This window comes from Phyllobates terribilis, unplaced genomic scaffold, assembly GCF_046119375.1.
Source record: "Phyllobates terribilis strain yellow unplaced genomic scaffold, ASM4611937v1 Scaffold_2__4_contigs__length_985480577, whole genome shotgun sequence".
Classification (NCBI taxonomy): Eukaryota; Metazoa; Chordata; class Amphibia; order Anura; family Dendrobatidae; genus Phyllobates; species Phyllobates terribilis.
In genome coordinates, this window is record NW_027362762.1 from 343348591 (window position 1) to 343373111 (window position 24521).

The following is a 24521-nucleotide window of genomic DNA, read 5'->3' on the forward strand; positions in this document are numbered from 1 at the left end:
TCCTGAAGGATAGGAATCGGGTCGTCCGTATTCCCGGCCCCAGGGAAACTACGAGATAAGGCATCCGCCTTTACATTTTTTGACCCAGGACGATATGTAACGACAAAATTAAACCTGGTAAAAAACAATGACCACCTAGCTTGTCTGGGATTCAGACGTTTCGCGGACTCCAGATATAGCAGGTTCTTGTGATCGGTGATGACGGTGACCGGATGGACTGCCCCCTCCAAAAAATGGCGCCACTCCTCAAAAGCTAACTTAATGGCCAAGAGTTCCCTATTGCCGACATCGTAATTCCTCTCAGCGGACGACAATTTTTTAGAGAAAAAGGCGCACGGATGCCACTTACCAGGGGACGAACCCTGTGACAATACTGCTCCCACCCCTACCTCGGAAGCGTCTACCTCTACAATGAATGGCTGTGACGCATCAGGTTGAATGAGTATGGGTGCCGAGGCAAAACATTTTTTCAAGGAGGAGAATGCTTGACAAGCCTTGTCAGACCACCTAGAAAAATCCATCCCCTTTTTAGTCATGTCTGTGAGAGGCTTAACCATGGACGAGAAATTACGAATGAACTTCCGGTAATAATTAGCAAACCCCAGGAAACGTTGTAGTGCCTTAAGATTCTCTGGCCGATCCCACTCAAGAACTGCCCGCACTTTCCCAGGGTCCATACGAAAACCGGACGCTGAAACCAGGAAGCCTAAAAACTGGAGTTACTGTACGGCGAACACACACTTTTCCCATTTGGCATACAGTTTATTATCCCGCAAGATCTGTAACACCTGCCTAACGTGCTCCTGTAGAGACACCAGATCCGGCGAGTAAATTAAGATATCATCCAGATATATGACAACAAACTGTCCCACCAGGCGGCGAAAAATGTCATTAACAAAGTGTTGGAACACCGCCGGGGCATTAGTCAGACCGAATGGCATGACAAGGTTCTCATAATGCCCCTCCGGAGTGTTAAACGCCGTCTTCCACTCATCCCCCTCCTTCATCCTAATCAGATTGTACGCCCCCCTGAGATCCAACTTAGAGAACCATTTGGCGCCCACGATCTGATTAAAGAGATCGGGAATAAGTGGGAGCGGATACGGATCTCGGACCGTAATCCGATTAAGTTCACGGAAATCCAGGCAAGGGCGTAGGCCTCCATCTTTCTTCTTAACAAAGAAGAACCCCGCAGCCACCGGTGAAGATGAAGGTCTAATATGCCCCTTAGCCAGACTTTCTGAAATATAATCCTTCATGGCCTGCCTCTCAGGACCAGAAAGGTTATACAACCTAGCTTTAGGTAACTTGGCCTCAGGGAGCAGTTTTACAGAACAGTCATACTCGCGATGAGGAGGTAGTTCCTGACACCCTTTCTCCGAGAATACATCCTCAAAGTCTGCCAGAAATGGAGGTAAGACCCAAGGAGTAACCGCACCGATGACCGTGCTCATGCAGTTTTTATTACAGAATTGACTCCATTGGCTTATCTCTCTGGTTTGCCAATTAATAACCGGGTTATGCTTAGCTAACCAAGGAAGGCCCAACACTATAGGAGTGGGAAGACCCTCCAACACGTAGCAAGACAACAGTTCTTTATGTATCGCCCCCACTTGAAGTTTTACGTCATGCACAGCTTGCAAAAAACTTCCCTGACCGAGAGGCCTGGCATCGATCGAGAATATGGGGATGGGTTTAGCCAACTCACTCAATCGCATACCTTGAACCCGGGCAAACCGAGCATCAACCAGATTAGCCCCGGCCCCACTATCCAGAAGAACAGATATCCTCTCAGTTCTCGTACCCACCACCACCTCCGCCGGTACGAGAAACTGAGACGAACCTAGGGACGAAATACCTACTCCCAGATTGCCGTCCACCACACAACCTGGGATCAACAGTTTTCCGACGACTCTTCACTCTGCAAGGGACGGGATGGACACCCCCCAATAAAATGTCCCTTTCTCCCGCAGAAGAAACACCTTCCTGTCTTATGGCGCACCACCGGTCCCCTCCCCCGAAATGATGTCCCTCCTAATTGCATAGGCTCCTCTGGACTGACCAGGGGAACCACCATATGAGGGGACCTTGTAGGAGGTGGAGTCATCACAGGGGGTAGAGTTATCCCGCACCTCTCCCGAAGCCGTCTGTCAACGCGAATAGCAAGGGCCATAGCGGCTTCCAGTGACGCGGGAGAGTCATACTGTGCCAACACATCCTGTAATTTGTAGGATAAACCATGACAAAACTGGCTCCTAAGAGCCGGGTCATTCCACTGGGTGTCCGTGGCCCACCTACGGAACTCCGAACAGAATTCCTCCGCCGGACGATCTCCCTGCTGGATCCTACGTAACTTAGACTCAGCAAGGGAGATCCGATCTGGGTCATCATATACGAGTCCCAGAGCAGCGAAAAACCTATCCACTGACTGGAGAGCCGGGGAGCCCGGGGGAAGAGAGAACGCCCAAGATTGTGGGTCCCCTTGTAGGAGCGAGATGACAATTCCCACCCTTTGTTCTTCACTCCCCGATGACCGAGGCCGCAGCCGAAAGTACAACTTGCATGCCTCCCGGAAAAGAAAAAACTTGTCCCGCCCCTCAGTGAACCTGTCAGGGAGAGCTACTTTAGGTTCTGGTCCGGCTTGCTCCTGAGGATGCAAAACCTTGGACCTAACGTCCGCCAGCTCCATGGACAAACTCTGCAACTGCCGAGCTAGACCGGCTACTGGATCCATGGTAGCTGGAGAAAAACTAAGTGGGTCGGTGAAAATGTCACGCTGTCTCTGTATACTGGAGGTAGGGGGCCTAAGCTGACCCTAAGCTGGGGCCCTGACTAGTCCCTCAACCTGGAGGTACTGTTAAAGGTACAGAGGTCCAGGCCGCCAGCGTAACCCCTACCTCCTGAGGATCCCTGCACCTAAGTAATCTAGTCCTGAGAAGGACCCCGATCACAACAAAAGGGGACAAGTAATAATATGCCCACACACAGTACTTAGACGAACGAGACAGTACAAGGGAAAAACCAAAACCACCTTGCATACAACAACTACACAACTACAACAGAGGGAACACCAACGGGAAAGGAGATAAATGATAAAGCGAGGAAGGGAAAAAACACTCCAAATACACTTATCTCAGAAACTCCAAACACCACGATCCGCTCTGTTAGTCTGAATGAAATGCTTTCACCGACACTTCCCAAACAGACCAGCAGGCATTTGAAGGAGTCTCACTACAGCAGTATTGATTGCAGCTGGGCGAGGCTGGACCTCATCTAGCACAGAGAGAGAGAGAATTAACTCCCTCACTGCCGAAAAACACAAAGCACCAACAAGTCAGCTGCGAGAAGTCAGGCTGTGTACTCGTGACGATCTTCGTGGCGACACACCCGTGACAGTACCCCCCCTTCTACGAGGGGCCTCCGGACCCTCAGGGCCAGGTTTATCCGGGTGAGTCGTGTGGAAGGCCCGAACTAATCGGTCTGCGTTAATATCCGACGCAGGAACCCACATCCTCTCCTCAGGACCATACCCTTTCCAATGAACCAGGTACTGAAGGGACCGGCGATTAAAGCGTGAATCGATGACCCTCGATACCTGGAACTCCAAGTTACCATTGACCACCACTGGAGGGGGAGGTAAAGGTGACGGTACCACCGGCGCCACATACCTCTTAAGCAACGATCTGTGGAACACGTTGTGAATTTTAAACGTAGGGGGGAGGTCAAGACGGAATGCCACCGGATTAATAATAGAACTGATTCTGTACGGCCCGATGAACCTGGGACCCAGTTTCCAGGAGGGAACCTTAAGTTTAATATTCCTGGTAGACAACCATACCCGATCGTTCACACTTAGGTCCGGACCAGACACTCTCCTCCTATCAGCCATACGTTTGTATCGGTTCCCCATAGTATTCAGATTCTTCAGCACCCCTCTCCATACTGAAGCGAGTGATGAGGAAAATCGTTCCTCCTCAGGAACCCCCGAAGAGCCCCCCCTACTGAAAGTACAAAACTGGGGGTGAAACCCATATGCCCCAAAAAACAGGGACTTACCAGTGGACTCGCTCCACCTATTATTAAGAGCAAACTCTGCCAGAGGTAAGAAAGAAGCCCAGTCCTCCTGGTTCTCTGACACAAAACACCGGAGATATGTCTCCAAGCTCTGGTTCATACGTTCCGTCTGACCATTGGTCTGAGGATGAAAAGCCGCTGAGAATGACAAATGCATCCCCCGCCGTGCACAAAACGCCTTCCAGAACTTGGACACAAACTGAGACCCCCGATCAGACACCACCTCGGAGGGTACCCCGTGAAGCCTCACAATCTCCCCAATGAACACCTGCGCAAGAGTTTTAGCATTAGGGAGAGCCGGAAGAGCGATAAAATGTGCCATCTTGCTGAACCTGTCCACTACAACGAGTATGACCGTTTTACCCGAAGACGGAGGGAGGTCCGTAATAAAGTCCATAGACAGATGAGTCCAAGGACGCTCCGGGATCTTCAAAGGTAAGAGGGCCCCAGACGGACGGGTATGTGAGGTCTTAGAGCGCGCACAAACCCCACAGGACGCGACAAAAGTTATCACCTCCTTATGTAAGTTAGGCCACCAAAACCGACGCGAGAGGAGATCCACAGTTGCTTTACTCCCCGGGTGTCCTGCAAAAACTGAGTTATGGTGTGCCTCGATCACCTTTTGTCGCAACTGATCTGGAACAAACAGTCTCCCCGGAGGTCCAACAGGGGCGTCCCCCTGAGCCTCCAATACCTCCTCCTCCAGCTCAGAGCATACTGCTGAAACCACCACCCCCTCCTGAAGGATAGGAATCGGGTCGTCCGTATTCCCGGCCCCAGGGAAACTACGAGATAAGGCATCCGCCTTTACATTTTTTGACCCAGGACGATATGTAACGACAAAATTAAACCTGGTAAAAAACAATGACCACCTAGCTTGTCTGGGATTCAGACGTTTCGCGGACTCCAGACTGCCCCCTCCAAAAAATGGCGCCACTCCTCAAAAGCTAACTTAATGGCCAAGAGTTCCCTATTGCCGACATCGTAATTCCTCTCAGCGGACGACAATTTTTTAGAGAAAAAGGCGCACGGATGCCACTTACCAGGGGACGAACCCTGTGACAATACTGCTCCCACCCCTACCTCGGAAGCGTCTACCTCTACAATGAATGGCTGTGACGCATCAGGTTGAATGAGTATGGGTGCCGAGGCAAAACATTTTTTCAAGGAGGAGAATGCTTGACAAGCCTTGTCAGACCACCTAGAAAAATCCATCCCCTTTTTAGTCATGTCTGTGAGAGGCTTAACCATGGACGAGAAATTACGAATGAACTTCCGGTAATAATTAGCAAACCCCAGGAAACGTTGTAGTGCCTTAAGATTCTCTGGCCGATCCCACTCAAGAACTGCCCGCACTTTCCCAGGGTCCATACGAAAACCGGACGCTGAAACCAGGAAGCCTAAAAACTGGAGTTCCTGTACGGCGAACACACACTTTTCCCATTTGGCATACAGTTTATTATCCTGCAAGATCTGTAACACCTGCCTAACGTGCTCCTGTAGAGACACCAGATCCGGCGAGTAAATTAAGATATCATCCAGATATATGACAACAAACTGTCCCACCAGGCGGCGAAAAATGTCATTAACAAAGTGTTGGAACACCGCCGGGGCATTAGTCAGACCGAATGGCATGACAAGGTTCTCATAATGCCCCTCCGGAGTGTTAAACGCCGTCTTCCACTCATCCCCCTCCTTCATCCTAATCAGATTGTACGCCCCCCTGAGATCCAACTTAGAGAACCATTTGGCGCCCACGATCTGATTAAAGAGATCGGGAATAAGTGGGAGCGGATACGGATCTCGGACCGTAATCCGATTAAGTTCACGGAAATCCAGGCAAGGGCGTAGGCCTCCATCTTTCTTCTTAACAAAGAAGAACCCCGCAGCCACCGGTGAAGATGAAGGTCTAATATGCCCCTTAGCCAGACTTTCTGAAATATAATCCTTCATGGCCTGCCTCTCAGGACCAGAAAGGTTATACAACCTAGCTTTAGGTAACTTGGCCTCAGGGAGCAGTTTTACAGAACAGTCATATTCGCGATGAGGAGGTAGTTCCTGACACCCTTTCTCCGAGAATACATCCTCAAAGTCTGCCAGAAATGGAGGTAAGACCCAAGGAGTAACCGCACCGATGACCGTGCTCATGCAGTTTTTATTACAGAATTGACTCCATTGGCTTATCTCTCTGGTTTGCCAATTAATAACCGGGTTATGCTTAGCTAACCAAGGAAGGCCCAACACTATAGGAGTGGGAAGACCCTCCAACACGTAGCAAGACAACAGTTCTTTATGTATCGCCCCCACTTGAAGTTTTACGTCATGCACAGCTTGCAAAAAACTTCCCTGACCGAGAGGCCTGGCATCGATCGAGAATATGGGGATGGGTTTAGCCAACTCACTCAATCGCATACCTTGAACCCGGGCAAACCGAGCATCAACCAGATTAGCCCCGGCCCCACTATCCAGAAGAACAGATATCCTCTCAGTTCTCGTACCCACCACCACCTCCGCCGGTACGAGAAACTGAGACGAACCTAGGGACGAAATACCTACTCCCAGATTGCCATCCACCACACAACCTGGGATCAACAGTTTTCCGACGACTCTTCACTCTGCAAGGGACGGGATGGACACCCCCCAATAAAATGTCCCTTTCTCCCGCAGAAGAAACACCTTCCTGTCTTATGGCGCACCACCGGTCCCCTCCCCCGAAATGATGTCCCTCCTAATTGCATAGGCTCCTCTGGACTGACCAGGGGAACCACCATATGAGGGGACCTTGTAGGAGGTGGAGTCATCACAGGGGGTAGAGTTATCCCGCACCTCTCCCGAAGCCTCTGTCAACGCGAATAGCAAGGGCCATAGCGGCTTCCAGTGACGCGGGAGAGTCATACTGTGCCAACACATCCTGTAATTTGTCGGATAAACCATGACAAAACTGGCTCCTAAGAGCCGGGTCATTCCACTGGGTGTCCGTGGCCCACCTACGGAACTCCGAACAGAATTCCTCCGCCGGACGATCTCCCTGCTGGATCCTACGTAACTTAGACTCAGCAAGGGAGATCCGATCTGGGTCATCATATACGAGTCCCAGAGCAGCGAAAAACCTATCCACTGACTGGAGAGCCGGGGAGCCCGGGGGAAGAGAGAACGCCCAAGATTGTGGGTCCCCTTGTAGGAGCGAGATGACAATTCCCACCCTTTGTTCTTCACTCCCCGATGACCGAGGCTGCAGCCGAAAGTACAACTTGCATGCCTCCCGGAAAACAAAAAACTTGTCCCGTCCCCCAGTGAACCTGTCAGGGAGAGCTACTTTAGGTTCTGGTCCGGCTTGCTCCTGAGGATGCAAAACCTTGGACCTAACGTCCGCCAGCTCCATGGACAAACTCTGCAACTGCTGAGCTAGACCGGCTACTGGATCCATGGTAGCTGGAGAAAAACTAAGTGGGTCGGTGAAAATGTCACGCTGTCTCTGTATACTGGAGGTAGGGGGCCTAAGCTGACCCTAAGCTGGGGCCCTGACTAGTCCCTCAACCTGGAGGTACTGTTAAAGGTACAGAGGTCCAGGCCGCCAGCGTAACCCCTACCTCCTGAGGATCCCTGCACCTAAGTAATCTAGTCCTGAGAAGGACCCCGATCACAACAAAAGGGGACAAGTAATAATATGCCCACACACAGTACTTAGACGAACGAGACAGTACAAGGGAAAAACCAAAACCACCTTGCATACAACAACTACACAACTACAACAGAGGGAACACCAACGGGAAAGGAGATAAATGATAAAGCGAGGAAGGGAAAAAACACTCCAAATACACTTATCTCAGAAACTCCAAACACCACGATCCGCTCTGTTAGTCTGAATGAAATGCTTTCACCGACACTTCCCAAACAGACCAGCAGGCATTTGAAGGAGTCTCACTACAGCAGTATTGATTGCAGCTGGGCGAGGCTGGACCTCGTCTAGCACAGAGAGAGAGAGAATTAACTCCCTCACTGCCGAAAAACACAAAGCACCAACAAGTCAGCTGCGAGAAGTCAGGCTGTGTACTCGTGACGATCTTCGTGGCGACACACCCGTGACAGTAATACAACAGTTTTGTAATATAAAATGAAAATATTGGGCTCTTTTGAAGCTCAATGTGGTGTTAAGCTTCAAAGGAGCACCTAGATGACAGAGACAGGGGTTTTCAGAAGATCCCTAGCTATCATGGTAATCCATAAGTTCCCCACAATCGCATTGTGGAAAGCCGGTGCTTTTGAGCACTGGTGCACATTCCATTAAAATGCCAGTGTAATAAACTGAGTGTTTAAACAATTAACACCACTGATTAAAGATTAGCTCTGTTTGAGGCTGTTAGATACAGATGCCGGCTATTTAATTTAGCCAGCATCTGATACGTATGGAGCCGTCTGAGTTCCTGAGCCTACTCCACAAACTCAAATCCGCTCCATGCTGAATATTTCTGTAATAAATTGTTGGGGTTAAAAAGTTTTTTTAAAATATATTTACAAAAATACATTTTCTTTAGTCATTTATTTTTTTTCTATATGAGATTAAACACAAAAGTAAAATTCTCATTTCACAGCATTGGATTACTGTAAAATATATTTACAGTTTTTTATACTCTTCTTTTGATTATTTTTGGGTTCATGCTCATACAAGTATAACTGAAAATATATGAAACTTGGCAGGCTTTTTAAAGCACATTGAATAGAATGGAATGGAAATGTTAATCTTTTCAGTAATGTTGTGAGAGAATGGACTGTGCCATCAAGTGCTTAAGTATACATTTTAGAACATCAATGAAATACACATTTGTTTAATTTGAAATATTACTGGTAATGCCAAAACCTTGTATATTCATTTCCACAACAAGATACCCCCGAATTGGGTTACTGCCCAGTTCATTCTGTCGGAGTCCTCTCTCTTCAAACTTTACACTCAGTGTCTGTACCAGATGACTGCAAGTACACAAATAATGGGCGCTTTGTAAGATTAACAGGCATGTTCTAGTCCATCTCTCACTTGCTATGGAAAACAAAGAATATTGACAAACAGAACCAGTTCTGCGGCTGCTATTTAGGCAGTAATCTTCCAATATTGCTATTATTTCTTCATGAATAAAAGAATCCAAGTGACAGATGTAGCAGTTCAAATTTCATCTTCCCCTCTTCAAGGCTCTATGACAAAAGACACTGAAGTTTCTATCTCTTTCTTCTTTAATGATAAAGCTGGCATTACAGCCTGAAGTTACCATCAGTTACTATCATTATATACAGTTATTTTTACTAGTAGAAAAAATTGATGTGTTTTTTAGCTCTAGAGACTCACTTGTTGAAACAGGCTGAGAAATAAGCTATATCTGAACTTAGTTTAATCTCTATTTACAAGTGGTTGTCCTAAAATCTCCACTATTATAGTATATTGCTAGAATTGCATCCGTGTGCACCTGACTTCAAAACATATTGTGAAATCAAATTCTCTTGTCTTATTCTGTTAAAACCAAGTACGTATAGTGTTGACTCATTACTTAGGCTACAAATGTGTTCTAAGCCAAAAAGAAAAGTTATTCAGTCCATGACGAAGTGAAAAAAGTCTAGATATGATAAAAAGTAAAACATAGGAGTTGTAAAGTACTGCCTTTCTTTTTTACAGCTTATTTTGCTAAAGACCGGTAACATGGAAACATCTCGTACACAGTAAATATAAATCGATGTTTAAAAGAGAAGTTAAAGCACCACTCCAGCATTTCTTTTTTTCAGAGCTGGAGTGGCACTTTAAATATAAGCCCCTTATCTCTCTGGTCATAAACTCTCCTTTGGCGTCTTCACTGTTTTTCAGCACCGCTCCGGTCTTGCACCATTTTGTGAGCGCAGCTTTCTGACTGGCCGGAAGTAAGAAGCTATGTCACAGGCTCTCAATGCAAGTCTATGAGAGAAAGAATGAGGCTCTAATAGACTTGTATTGAAAAGTGACCTCCGTGCCGCTCCATGAAACACTGGAGTTGCTGGCAGGTTCCTTTACGCCGGAGACCGACGGGAGCAACACTGGAAAATGATGAAGTTTGCAGCAGGTGAGTATGAGACAGGGGGCAGGAGAATTACATTTAAAGCACCACTCCAGCGGTGCAATAAAAAAAACATCTGGAGTGGTGCATTAAGAAAATATGTATACATCTATGAATTGAAAAAAAAATATGTTGTCCTCCTCCTACTCTGTCTAATATCATATGAATGTACAAAAAATGCTCAATTATTAAAAATACTACAACATACAGTAATTTATTGAATGACAATACTATGTGCCAATAAAACAGGTAAGGGTATGTGTACACATTAAGTATTTGTTGTAGACATTTCTGCATCAAAAACATGTCTCTTGACAGTAAGCCCACGTTCACACATTCAGTATTTGGTGAATTTTTTTTACATCAATATTTGTAAGCCAAAACCAGGAGTGGGTGAAAAATACAGAAGTGGTGACGTGTTTCTATTATACTTTTCCTCTGATTGTGCCACTCGTGATTTTGACTTACAAATACTGAAGTAAAATAATGACCAAATACTGAAAGTGTGCACCTGGCATAAATATGCTACTTAAAAAATGTGCGCTTTTGCCACATTTTTTATTTTTCCCCCAATCATTAACCCCTTCGTGACCTTGTCATTTTCTGTTTTTGTGCTTTCGTTTTTTCCTCCCCTTCTTCACAGAGCCATAACTTTTTTACTTTTTTATTTTTCCATCAATATAGCCATATGAGGGCTTATTTTTGTGGGACAAGTTGTACTTTTGAATGACACCAGCGATACCAAATATGTGTATTTTTTTTATTGTTTTATTTACAATGGGGCAAAGGGGGGGTGATTTGAACTTTTGTGTTTCTTTATTTTTATAATACACTGCTCAAAAAAATAAAGGGAACACTTAAACAACAGAATATAACTTCAAGTGAATCAAACTTCTCTGAAATCAAACTGTCCACTTAGGAAGCAACACTGATTGACAATCAATTTCACATGCTGTTGTGCAAATGGAATAGACAATAGATGGAAATTATTGGCAATTATTAAGACACCCTCAATAAAGGAGTGGTTCTGCAGGTGGGGACCACAGACCACATCTCAGTACCCATGCTTTCTGGCTGATGTTTTGGTCACTTTGAATGTTGGTTGTGCTTTCACACTCGTAGTAGCATGAGACGGACTCTACAACCCACAGAAGTTTCTCAGATAGTGCAGCTCATCCAGGATGGCACATCAATGTGAGCTGTGGCAAGAAGGTTTGCTGTGTCTGTCAGCGTAGTGTCCAGAGGCTGGAGGCACTAACAGGAGACAGGCCAGTACACCAGGAGACATGGAGGGGCCGTAGGAGGGCAACAACCCAGCAGCAGGACCACTACCTCCGCCTTTGTGCAAAGAGGAACAGGAGGAGCACTGCCAGAGCCCTGCAAAATGACCTCCAGCAGGCCACAAATGTGCATGTGTCTGCACAAACGGTTAGAAACCGACTCCATGAGGGTGGTATGAGGGCCCAACGTCCAAAAATGGGGGCTGTGCTCACAGCCCAACACCGTGCAGGATGCTTGGCATTTGCCACAGAACACCAGGATTGGCAAAGTCACCACTGGCGCCCTGTGCTCTTCACAGATGAAAGCAGGTTTACACTGAGCACATGTGACAGGCGTGACAGAGTCTGGAGACGCCATAGAGAGCGAGCTGCTGCCTGCAACATCCTTCAGCATGACCCGTTTGGCAGTGGGTCAGTAATGGTGTGGAGTGGCATTTCTTTGGAGGGCCGCACAGCCCTCTATGTGCTCGCCAGAGGTAGCCTGACTGCCATTTGGTACCAAGATGAGATCCTCAGACCCCTTGTGAGACCATATGCTGGTGCGGTTGGCCCTGGGTTCCTCCTAATGCAGGATAATGCCAGACCTCATGTGGCTGGAGTGTGTCAGCAGTTCCTGCTAGATGAAGGCATTGAAGCTATGGACTGTCTCGCCAGTTCCCCAGACCTGAATCCGATTGAGCACATCTGGGACATCATGTCTCGCTCCATCCACCAACGTCACGTTGCACCACAGACTGTCCAGAAGTTGGCGGATGCTTTAGTCCATGTCTGGGAGGAGATCCCACAGGAGACCATCTGCAACCTCATCAGGATCATGCCCAGGCATTGTAGGGAGGTCATACAGGCATGTGGAGGCCACACACATTACTGAGCCTCATTTTGACTTGTTTTAAGGACATTACATCAAAGTTGGATCAGCCTGTAGTGTGTTTTTCCACTTTAATTTTGGGGGTGACTCCAAATCCAGGCCTCCATTGGTTAATAAATCTGATTTCCATTGATGATTTTTGTGTGATTTTGTTGTCAGCACATTCAACTTTGTACAGAACAAAATATTCAATGAGAATATTTCATTCATTCAGATCTAGGATGTGTTATTTGAGTGTTCCCTTTATTTTTTTGAGCAGTGTATTTTTTTAAATTTTTTTCTTTACTTTTTACTGACTTCAATAGTCCCCTTAGTAGACCTGAAGCTGCAATCATCCGATCGCCTGTGCTACATATAGCAGTGCATCAGCACTAGAAATGAGCGAATGTTTCAATATTCGGTTCGGATTATGATCGTCGAATTTGCAATATTCGCCGATTTATTTGTTGAATATTCACCGAACATTACGGAACACCATAGGATTCAATGGGGGGCAAAAACAAATGCCTACACAACACCTTCAAATGGGCCCAAAAGCTGCCAAAACACATCAAATTAGGGGCAGACACCAGGAAAGAGCCATCAATTGACGCAGAGTACAAGTACTAAAATTATCATTATTATTTTTATAGTGACAATTATTTTGTGGTGCTTTATATGTGAAAAGAGGTCACCGTCTGGTGTAAGAGGAGAGAGGACCCTGCCCGCGAGGGCACACAAACAATCTACAAGGAATAGGTGAGGATACAGTAGGTCACTACAGCTGGTTGTGCAGCGGTATGCTGGAGCGAGGGTTACAGCAGATTGTACGCTTGTCAAAAGAAGTGGGTCTTCAGATTCCTTTTCAAGGTTTCCACGGTAGGCGAGAGTCTGATGTGTTAGGGTAGCGGAGATGCATGGGACAAATCTTGTATGCGATTGTGGCAAGAAGAGATAAGAGGGAAGTAGAGAAGAAGATGGAGGTTGGGAGGTTGCATGCAGGTAACTAGAAGAGGGAGACTAGGTCACACATATATATGAATGAGACAGGTTTTCAATGGCTGGTATGTCAAAGTCAGGCTTTTCAACTGGAATCTCTGGGCAACAGGAAGCCAGCACAGGGATTGACAGTGCGGAGAAGACTAGGAATAGTGGGGTGACAGGTGGATTAGTCGGTCAGCACAGTTTAGGATACATTGGGTAGGATAGGGTGCGAGAGTGGTAGAAGGGAGGCCACAGAGCAGGAGCTTGTAGTAGTCGAGGAAGATGACGGTGTGCACTGGTGTTTTTGTAGATTTACGGTTGAGGAATGTGCGGATCCCTGAGATATAGGAGTTGGAGTCAGCAGCAAGTGGAAAGGGCTTGGATCTGATGTTTGAAGGACAGATGAAAGTCAAGCTTGCGGAATGGGGACAGTGGGCAGCCATTCACTTTGATGGATAGGTCAGTTGGGGGGGATGAATGAGATGATGGAAAGATGATGAATTTGTTTTTTTCCATGTTAGGTTTTACAAATCTAGCAGAGAAGAAAGATGAAATAGTGGACACACATTGTGGGATTCTGGTTAGTAAGGAAGGGATATCAGGTCCAGAGAGGTAGATCTGTGTGTCATCAGCATAAAAGTGATACTGAAAGCCGTGAGACTATGAGCTGTTTCAGGCAGAAGGTGTAGATGAAGAAGAGCCTGGGTCCTAGAACTGAACCTTGGGGGACACCGACACATAAGGGGTAAGATGAGGAGGTGGTGTGTGAGTGGGAGACACTGAATGTCCGGTCGGTTAGGTGTGAAAAGATCCAAGATAGGGCCAAGTCTGTGATGCCGAGAGATGAGAGTCTGTAGTAAGAGGGAATGGTCTACTGTGTCTAAGGCAGATGACAGGTCTAGGAGGAGGAGGACAGAGTAGTGTTGCTTGGATTTGGCACTTAGTATGTCTTTGGTGACTTTAGTCAGGGCAGTTTCAGTGGAATGGAGCTGTCGGAAGCCAGATTGTAAGCAGTCAAAGAGGGAGCAGGAGGAGAGGTGGGAAGACCGTTCAAAATGGACGTGTTGTTCCAGTAGTTTGGAGGCATAGGGGAGAAGTGAAATGGGGCGATAGCTAGACATAGGATGGGTCAAGGGAGGGCTTTTTGAGGATGGGTGTGATCGAGGTATGTTAGTGACAGGTTGAAGAGCAAGGTTAGGCTTGGGATGAAGACTGTAGTACGGTTTGGAATGAGGTAGGATGGTATTGGGTCAAGTTCACAGGTGGTGAGATGTGATTTGGAGCATAAAGATGATCTTCCATGATGGCGGAGAAGCTGGTTTTGGAGGAGGATAGTTGAGTAGTTATGAGGAGGGGCTGTGGGGACTTTAAGCAAAAGCTTTGCCCTATGTTGTCAATCTTCTGCTTGAAGAATGAGGCTAAGTCTTCAGCTGAGATGAGAGAAGATGGAGGGGGAGCTGGTCGACAGAGGTGAGACTTGAAAGTACTGAATAGCTGTTTAGGGTTGTGAGACAAGTATGATATGAGAGATGAGAAGTAGGTTTGTTTTGCTGCAGTGAGAAATTGTGCAGCATTTTGACAACTTCTGTTACTGGGCTCCACTCCCTTTCTTTGGCAGCCGCACAGGGGTACACCTTGTAGATGAGGGCCAGAAAGAACATGTGCTCCAGTAGATGACAAGCGCTGCATCAAGTGGCCTCTGCCTCTCTTCTTCCACCTTAACATCACATACAGTACAGTCCTCAGAGGTGGAACCCCAATTACTCTTGTTTTCACCCGTGTCACAACTCTCCAACTGCCCAACTGACTGTGGGGAAGCACAGATGGGCAAGTCTGCAGAGCTGTTTACACAGTCTATTACGGGGTGTCAGAGGTCTGATCCAAAGCTTCACAGACTCAAGAGGGGAGAAAAAGGGGAAGCAATGCCCCAAATTTTTTTCAGTTGATCCAGGCCAGGACGAAGTAGGGTCCGAGCAGAATCCAAACCCTCATCACTAGATGTTAACCCCTGGGGTGGGCATGGATGGGTTGGAGAACGAAACAAATACACACCAGAACATGGAGAACTAAACTAACATACAACAAGGGCTGGAAAACTAAACTACTAAACAGCTAGGGTTGGAGAACTAAACTACTACACACAAGGGGATGGAGAACTAAACCACTAGGCACCAGAAGATGGAGAACCAAACTAATAGACAACAGGGGTTGGAGAACTAAAATACTAAACAGCTAAGGTTGGAGATTGAAACAAATACACACAAGAACATGGAGAACTAAACTAATAGAAAACAGGAGTTGGATAACTAAACTAATAAGACTTCAGGGGTTGGAAAACTAACCTACTAAACAGCTAGGGTTGGAGAACTAAACCACTACACACCAGGGGATGGAGAACTAAACCACTAGACACCAAAGTGTCACTAGACAGAAAGTGTTGGAATCCCCAAGGCTTGCGGGACAAATCTCTATATCTAACACTTCCTCCAGCGCTTCTTCACCTCCTCTAGGGCCTCCACCTGTGCCCTCAAACTCTGCCTTAATGAGACACATGTTCCAACAGTGCAGATACAACCCCCCCACCTCTGTACAGCGCAGCCAGGTCTCACCGCAATCAAGCAGTGTTAAAATTAATATGCCTTGGAGATCGCAGTCATACAGCTGAAGGGTTGTGGACAGCTCTCCAGACTGAGTTTGAGCAATGACTGTCTCCACTGAACCTGGAGAAAGGGAAGGCTGTGTGCGATAACGGTGCAAATCTGGTGGCGGCCCTACGCCAAGGTAACCTCACACACGTGCCTTGCATGGCTTGCATCCTCAACCTGATGGTACAGCAATTTCTCCACCACTATCCCGGCCTGGATGCACTGCTTCAGAAACCATGATCTCTGCATGCTCACTTAAAACTATAAAAACACCAGGATCTTAGTATAAAAAACAGACTTGTCAATGTAACCTCTTAATTCTCGCAAGCTTCAACACAATGTTCACAAGGTAGACAGTAGCGGTGGTTGGTCCTCTAGGCAATGAGCAAACTCCTTCATGATCATGAGGCCCCATCTCCTTAGCTTGCTGGTACTTTTCTGTGGGAATGAGCTTGTCTCCAACCAGCCAGGAATATCCAGTGAATGGCATGCCATGGTTTGGTATTAGCACCCAGTACCAGAAGCAAAGCCATCCACAATTCCCATACCTCAGGAATTTTATTTGGTAGACTGGCTTCCCAAACATTAGTTTCTCACAAAGGAGCAGTAGGTTCAAGTTTCTCCAGCATGACCTGTTGTTTTTGTTAGATATCAGAGGGAGAACAGAATTGGGCTTTGCCAAGGTGCCATATTGCATCTTCAGTCTTATAGACCCTGCACTTGCAGGCTTATATTCTGCAGGATGGTGGGGAAAGAGACAGTAGGTTGTGAAGTTGCAGTAGCTCCGGTGGTGTTGAGGTGGCAGTGTGGTAATGGCAGACTGTAGGCTGTTTTGAAGAGATGGGTTTTCAGATTCCGTCTGAAGGATCCAAATGTGGTGGCTAATCGGACATGTTAAGGCACAGAATTCCAGAGGATAGGGGATATTTGGTAGAAGTCTTGGAGGCGATTGGGTGAGGAACAAATAAGTGTGGAGCAGAGAAGGAGGTCTTGGGAAGACCGGAGATTACGTAAGGGAATATATCGGGAGATTAGTTGAGAGATGTACGGAGAAGAAAGGTTATGGATGACTTTGTAGGTCAGTGTTAGTAGTTTGAACTGGATACGCTGGGAAATTGGGAGCCAGTGAAGCAATCTTATAGATTGAAATCTTATAGATTGCTGGAGCCAGTCTATAGTTAAAAAGCAGCCATAGAGTATCTGTGAACCTTCACACAGACTTTTCTTAGCCAGGGCTGCTTCTCGGCAGGGTTGGACGGGCCCACCAGAGAACCGGATACTCCTCCGGTGGGCCCTGAGTTCTCCTTCAGGAGAGTTCATAGTGCAAACCTTGCAGCTGCTATGGGGCTCTTGAGCGGGGGAGAAAGGTTGTCCCTCAGAATCAAATCCTCTGGTGGGCCCAATGTTCTTTAGTCTGACACTGCTTCTTTAGCTCAGTGAAAGGACTGGCTGTCACGCAAGGTGTAGGAAAGACTAAGTGCAACATGAAGGGAAGAGGAGAAGGGAGCCCAGACACTAGGGAAAGGGGGAGTGGAGACCTCCTAGGCTTATCTGATATCACCTTATCTCCCCTAATGTCCCTATATTGGATCATCACCAATCGCCGCAAAGGAACCTAAACCCTGTATTTCCCTAGAGCTTGGCCCTGGGTAGGGAAGGGGGGAGGGTGAGCACTCGTCAGTCCCCACTAACAACTAAAGACAACAAGGGAGACAAACACGGGGGACAGAAACTTAGCTTGAGCCGACTTTAGAGAGATTACACCAAACGTCCTCCTAGGCACCAGAGAGGAAATAGGCAGACTGCAATAGCTCCAAGCCTTCAGAAGGGAACATGTGAATATCACCAGCACCTCCCTGTAGCAAACAGAAAGTATTTAAACACCTAGGCCTAGATGTCAATTAGCAGGAGGGAGGTAGCCACTGGGTCCTAGAGTGAGACAGATCTAAAAAGGTGTCTGTAATGCCAAACGAAGAGATATTCTGCAACCAAGAGTAGGACGACTGTCTGTCACATCTGACACACCCGTGACACTGGCATAGAGGGAAACTGTATCTACTTCGGCTGTCATTTCTCCCAGGAAAGTCCTCTAATGCAGCTTGTTCCATAAGCAATGACAGCCCATCCAACATCAGCTAACAGTTCTCGGTGGTGCTTCGACATACAAAGATCTTTCTTTGCACCTTGAATTTCATGACTACAGAGTTGGGCAATGGCCAGACACAGAAGATAGAGACCCAACCAGGAGTGTTCACATTTCAAAAAATTAGGGCCTGACACCACTATTTCCGTGGCCAACAAATTGGAGATGGTGGAGTTCAATCTCTTAGCTTTGTTGTGTGTGGGAGCAAACAATCTTTTATGTGACCACAACTACGGGACCGAGAGCTGGCGGCAGTGCTGAGAGAAGGCGGAGTATGGTGAACCGGTACAAACTGCTAGACCATGAGTGAGGTGCAGGTGGAGATGTTACGATGGATTAATAAATTTGTGGTGTGCTTATTCTCTGAGATCAGTCAAAAACAGCAGGAATGTCCACTTCTGTTACAACTGACAGGCTCTCACTCAACCTGACTGGAGCGGGTAAAGAACCAGAGGTTCTGTGGTCAGAGACCTGCTTGACAATACTTAGCACAGTAACAGAGGAGGAGGAAGAAGCAGCAGATGTGATTGATGGGGCGGCTGATGGTTGTTGAGGTCCGCTTGCCCGCATTTTATCGCAGTGAGATTGCCAGTGTAAAGCATGTTAATTGCGTATTTGTTGGCTCATGAATGTAGTAGTCAAATAATTGCAGTTTTTCCCTCTACTGAGTTTTTTCTTGCAAAGTTTGCAGATAACGTGAATTGGCTCATCCTTTCCGGTCTCAAAAAAAGCCATGGCTAGGCAACCCTTGCCACCCCTGTGAGCTGCAGACCCACGACCGCTGCTGGCCACAGCCACAGTCAGAGCCGGTGTCAGCACCCGGCGCACCCGGGCAAGTGCCGGGGCCCTGAACAGGTGGGGGGCCCAATCGCTGTTGGGCACCCCGCCGGGCTATGGGCGGAGGAAGCGGTGTCAGCGCCCACCCTTCTCCCCCGCTTGCTCAGGGCCCCAGCAGCCGGACACTTACCTCTCCCTGTGCCCCCGCAGATCTGCTGTCTTCCTTCTGTGCGCTCCCTGTGACGGCTCAGGTCAGAGGGTGCGGTGACGTCTCTCCACAGCACCCTCCCCTGAGCTGTCACAGGCAGCACACAGCGGGACGACGCCGGCGGCGCTGGAGTCCGCACCTGAGAAGCAGGTGAGGAGGAGTGAGGTATTTAATTTTTTTTTTAATGTATGGAGGCATGGGCATTATATGGGGGGAGACATCCTGCATGGGCCATTATAAAGAGGGGGGTGACATCCTGCATGGGGCATTATATGGGGGGGTGACATCCTGCATGGGGCATTATATGGTGGGGGAAAGGGACATCCTGCATGGGGCATTATATGGGGGGGAGGTCACATCCTGCATGGGCCATTATATGGAGGGGAAAGGGACATCCTGCATGGGGCATTATATGGGGGGGAGGGACATCCTGAATGGGACATTATATGGGGGGGCATCCTGCATGGGGCATTATATGGGGGGGAGAAGTGACATCCTGCATGGGGCATTATATGAGGGGTGACATCCTGCATGGGGCATTATATGGGGGGTGACATTATAAGGGGGGAACAGCCTGCATAGGGCATTGTGTGGGGGGAACAGCCTGCATGGAGCATTATATGGGGGCCAGTATCCTGTATGGAGCGTTATAAGGGGACCAGTATCCTGTACAGAGCATTATATGGGGGCCAGTATCCTGTATGGAGCGTTATATGGGGGCCAGTATTCTGTATGGAGCATTTTATAGGGGCCAGTATACTGTGTGGAGCGATTCACCGGTTTCTGAGCTAGTGTAGAATTTACAATAGATATCGGTCATGTAATGTAAAAAGTGAAATCTTTGCATTGTACTATACCTATATTTCTCTGCGGTATCTGTGCATCAGGAATCGTGGTATGTGTTAAAGGGGCCCACTGAGACTCTTTCGCCCGGGGCCCAGAAAAATCTGGAGCCGGCCCTGGCCACAGTTGTGGCTAAGGATGCTGTGTCTGTGCCAGAGGACGCAAGGTAACCTCCTCGTGTTCCTCCTCCTTTACCGCCTCAGATAAGCTACTCAGCTGTGTTCCTCTGGGTTCACATCAAGTGGGATCCACAACCTCATCATCATCCAATGTGTTATCCCATTCCTCGCCGTAACAGTCACCCTCCTCCTCTTCTTGTACTGACAGCACAGTACAGTCTTGGTGACCCTCAGGTATCTGAGTCTCATCAGGATAACCTCCCCCCAGTAGTTAATGTCTAGTGATGAGGGTCAGGAAGCTGCTCGGACCCAACTCCCCCCCCCCCCCGTATGGAGAACAATATTTGCCCCAAATAATTTTAAGCTGAGATGTAGTCTTCTTTCTATACCAATTCTATACTAATTTATCATGTCTGTGTACCCCTGTGTGGAGAACAATATCTGCACCAAAAAATTAAAAGAATTAAAATATAGCCTGTTTTATATTCCATCGTAGAAAGAAAACCAATTTCTATTTTATCATGTGTACCCCTGTGAAAATAATATCTACATCAAAGAATTAATTTCAATAGAGTATAACTATTATAATGGGGACCAACACCTCTTCCACTACAGCGAACCCAGCAAACGGAGACACAATCAGGAGTGTTCACATTTCCCTAAATTAGGGCCTAACACCACTGAAGTAGCATCAATTTTATTAGAGTAGAAGTAGTATAATGGGGGCAGACACATTTTCCACTACAGCCAACCCAGTAGATGGAGACCCAATCAGGATTCCCCACATTTACAAAAATTAGTGGCAGACACCAGCGAAGTGGCATCAATTTCAGTACAGTAGAAATTGTACAATTAGCAATGACACTTCTTCCACTACAACCAACCCAGTAGATGGAGACCAAATTAGGATTATCCATATTTACAAAAATTAGCGGCAGACACCAGCAAAGTGGCATCTATTCCAGTACAGTAGAAATTGTAGAATTAGGAATGACACCTCTTCCACTATACCCAACCCAGCAGATGGAGACACAATCAGGACTGTTCACATTTAAAAAAATTAGGGCCTAAGACCACCAATTCCATGGCCAACAAATTGGAGATGGTGGAGTTCAACCCCTTAGCTTTGTCATGTGTAAGAGGAAACAATCTTTTACGCGACCACAACTGTGGGACCGAGGGCTGGCTGCAAGAGAGGGCGAAGTACGGTGAAACAGACAAACGGTTGGACCGTGAGTGAGGTGCAGACAGAGATGTTACGGTGGATTGAGAAACATGGGGTGTGCTCGGTGAAAGAAACAAAGCAGGCATGTCCGCTTCCTTTACATCTGATGGGCTCTCACTCAGCCTGACTGGAGCGGGTAAAGAACCGGAGGTTCTTCAATCAGAGACATGCATGACAATACTTGGCACAGTAACAGAGGAGGAGGAAGAAGCAGCAGATGCGTTTGATGGGGCAGATGATGGTTGTTTATTGAAAACCAATTTTGAGTTTATCATATTTGTGTATCCCAGTGTGGAAAACAATATCTGCACCAACAAATTAATTTCACTAGAGTATAACTATTATAATGGAGACCAAAACCTCTTCCACTACAGGCAACCCAGCAGTTGGAGGCCCAACCAGGAGTGTTCACATTAAAAAAATTAGGGCCTGACGCCTCCGAAGTGGCATCAATTTCAGTAGATTAGAAGTAGTTTAATGGGGGTAGACACATCTTCCACTACAGCCAACCCAGTAGATGGAGATCCAATCAGGATTCTCCATATTTATAAAATTAGTGGCAGAGACTATCAAAGTGGCATCAATTTCAGTACAGAAGAAATAGTAGAATTAGGACCAATACCTCTTCCACTACAGCCAACCCAGCAGATGGAGACTCAATCAGGAGTGCATCATCCTGTCCAGTCGTTCACCATGTGTCAGACTTGTACTTTGTTGTGCTGGTGCACGAGCTGATCTAAAAAATGTGTGAAAGGACTCACAGAAATTGCTTCTGCCACTTACTCTACTGCTGCTGCTAAAATTTTGGCGTTAACGAATAGACGTGCCGGAGGTTGGAAGTGTATATCTGCGATGCACATTGCGTGCCTCACTGCTGTCTTGGGGAAAACCTACCTTATGATTGTGTAAAAGCATGTTTTGATACTCCAGCATTCACGGGTCCCTTTCCAGGGCGGGAACCATCTGGCAAAATATACTCTTATAACGTGGATCTAACAGAGTGGCAACCCAGTAGTCAGCACTACTTCAAATCGTAACTATACAGGGATCATGTTGCAGATAGTGCAGCAAGAAGGTACTCATATGTCAGGCTCTTCCATAAGGTTCAAGCCCATGCTGTGTTGGTGGCTGGGTAACTCTGATGCTTGTTTCCTCCGCCTCCTCCCGCCAAACACGAACAGAGAGAGGGTGATTATCCTCGTCATCTTCTGACTGTTGCTTGCCTATCATAGAATCATAGAATCATAGAATGGTAGAGTTGGAAGGGACCTCCTGGGTCATCTGGTCCAACCCCCTGCTCAAAGCAGGATTCACTAGATCATCTCAGACAGATGTCTGTCCAGCCTCTGTTTGAAGACGTCCATTGAAGGGGAACTCACCACCTCTCGTGGCAGCCTGTTCCACTCATTAATCACCCTAACTGTCAAAAAGTTTTTTCTAATATCTAATCTGTGTCTCCTCCCATTTAGTTTCATCCCATTGCTTCTAGTCTTTCCTTGTGCAAATGAGAATAAAGATGATCCTTCTACAATGTGACAGCCCTTGACATATTTGTAGACAGCTATTAAGTCTCCTCTCAGTCTTCTTTTTTGCAAGCTAAACATTCCCAAATCCTGCAACCGTTCCTCATAGGACATGGTTTGCAGACCAGTCACCATTCTGGTCGCTCTTCTCTGAACTTGCTCCAGTTTGTCTATGTCTTTTTTAAAATGTGGTGCCCAAAACTGTACACAGTATTCCAGATGAGGTCTGACCAAAGAGGAGTAAAGACCGATAATGACTTCACGTGATCTAGACTGTATGCTTCTGTTAATACATCCCAGAATTGTATTTGCCTTTTTTGCTGCTGCATCACACTGTTGACTCATGTTCAGTCTATGATCTATTAGTATACCTAAGTCTTTTTCACATGTACTGTTGCTTAGCTCTATTCCTCCCATTCTGTATATGCTTTTTTCATTTTTATTGCCCAGATGTAGTACTTTGCATTTTTCCCTGTTAAAAACCATTCTGTTGGTTGCTGCCCACTGCTCCAGTTTATTTAGGTCTTTTTGAATCCTCTCTCTCTCTTCTCTAGTATTAGCTATCCCTCCTAGCTTTGTGTCATCAGCAAATTTAATCAGTTTACCCTCAATTCCTTCATTTAAATCATTGATAAAGATGTTGAACAATACAGGTCCCAGGACGGAGCCCTGTGGTACCCCACTTGAGACATTCATCCAGCTGGATGTGAAGCCATTTACAACCACCCTTTGAGTCCGATCACTAAGCCAGTTATGAATCCACCTAACAGTTGCCTGGTCCATTGCATACTTGGTCATTTTTTCAATAAGGATGATGTGAGATACTTTGTCAAATGCTTTGCTGAAGTCAAGATATACTATATCTACAGCATTTCCCTGATCCACCCAGTCAGTGATTCTGTCATAGAAGGAAATTAAGTTAGTCTGACATGACTTGTTAGTTACAAACCCATGCTGACTCTGGTTAATCACTTCATTCTTATCCATGTACTTACTTACTTACTTACTTATCCATGTACTTACTTATCTTCCTCTTCAATTTGTTCCTTGCCTCTTGCACCTTTACTAACAGTTTGTCTGGTATCACCAACCCCCCTTGATCGCAGTGATCCAACCTCCCTTGGCACCCTGAGATGTCACCTACTGTATGATGTTATTAACAGAAGAAAGTATTTTTTTGTGTGAATGATGCCTTTATAACATTCGAGATATTCTCCAAACTATTTCAAACTGAGATGTCCCCTGCTGTATAATGTTAGAAACAGAAGAAAAAGTATATTTTTTATTGTGGATGAGGCCTGTATAGCATACAAGATATTCTCCAAACTATTTCAAACTGAGATGTCCCCTGCTGTATAACGTTAGAAACAGAAGAAAGTATTTTTTTTATTGTGGATGAAGCCTGTATAACATACGAGACATTCTCCAAACTATCTCAAACTGAGATGTCCCCTCCTGTATAATGTTAGGAACGGAATAAAGTACTTTTTTTACTGTGAATGAGGCCTGTATAACATAGAATATATGCTCCCAGATATTTCAAACTCAGATCTAGCCTTCTGTATCACATTAGTCACAGCAAAAAATAGATTTTTTTTCTCTGTGTTAGCTCTACATACAGCTGAATTTCACCGCCACAAAAGGACTGGGTGGCGTATGGCAGACTATATCACGTTTGTCACAGAAAAAAATATTTTTTGGACTGACTAGAAATTGAAAAAAATCTATTTTTTTACTCTGAAAACAGCTGAAGTTCAATGCCACTAAAGTACTAGGTGG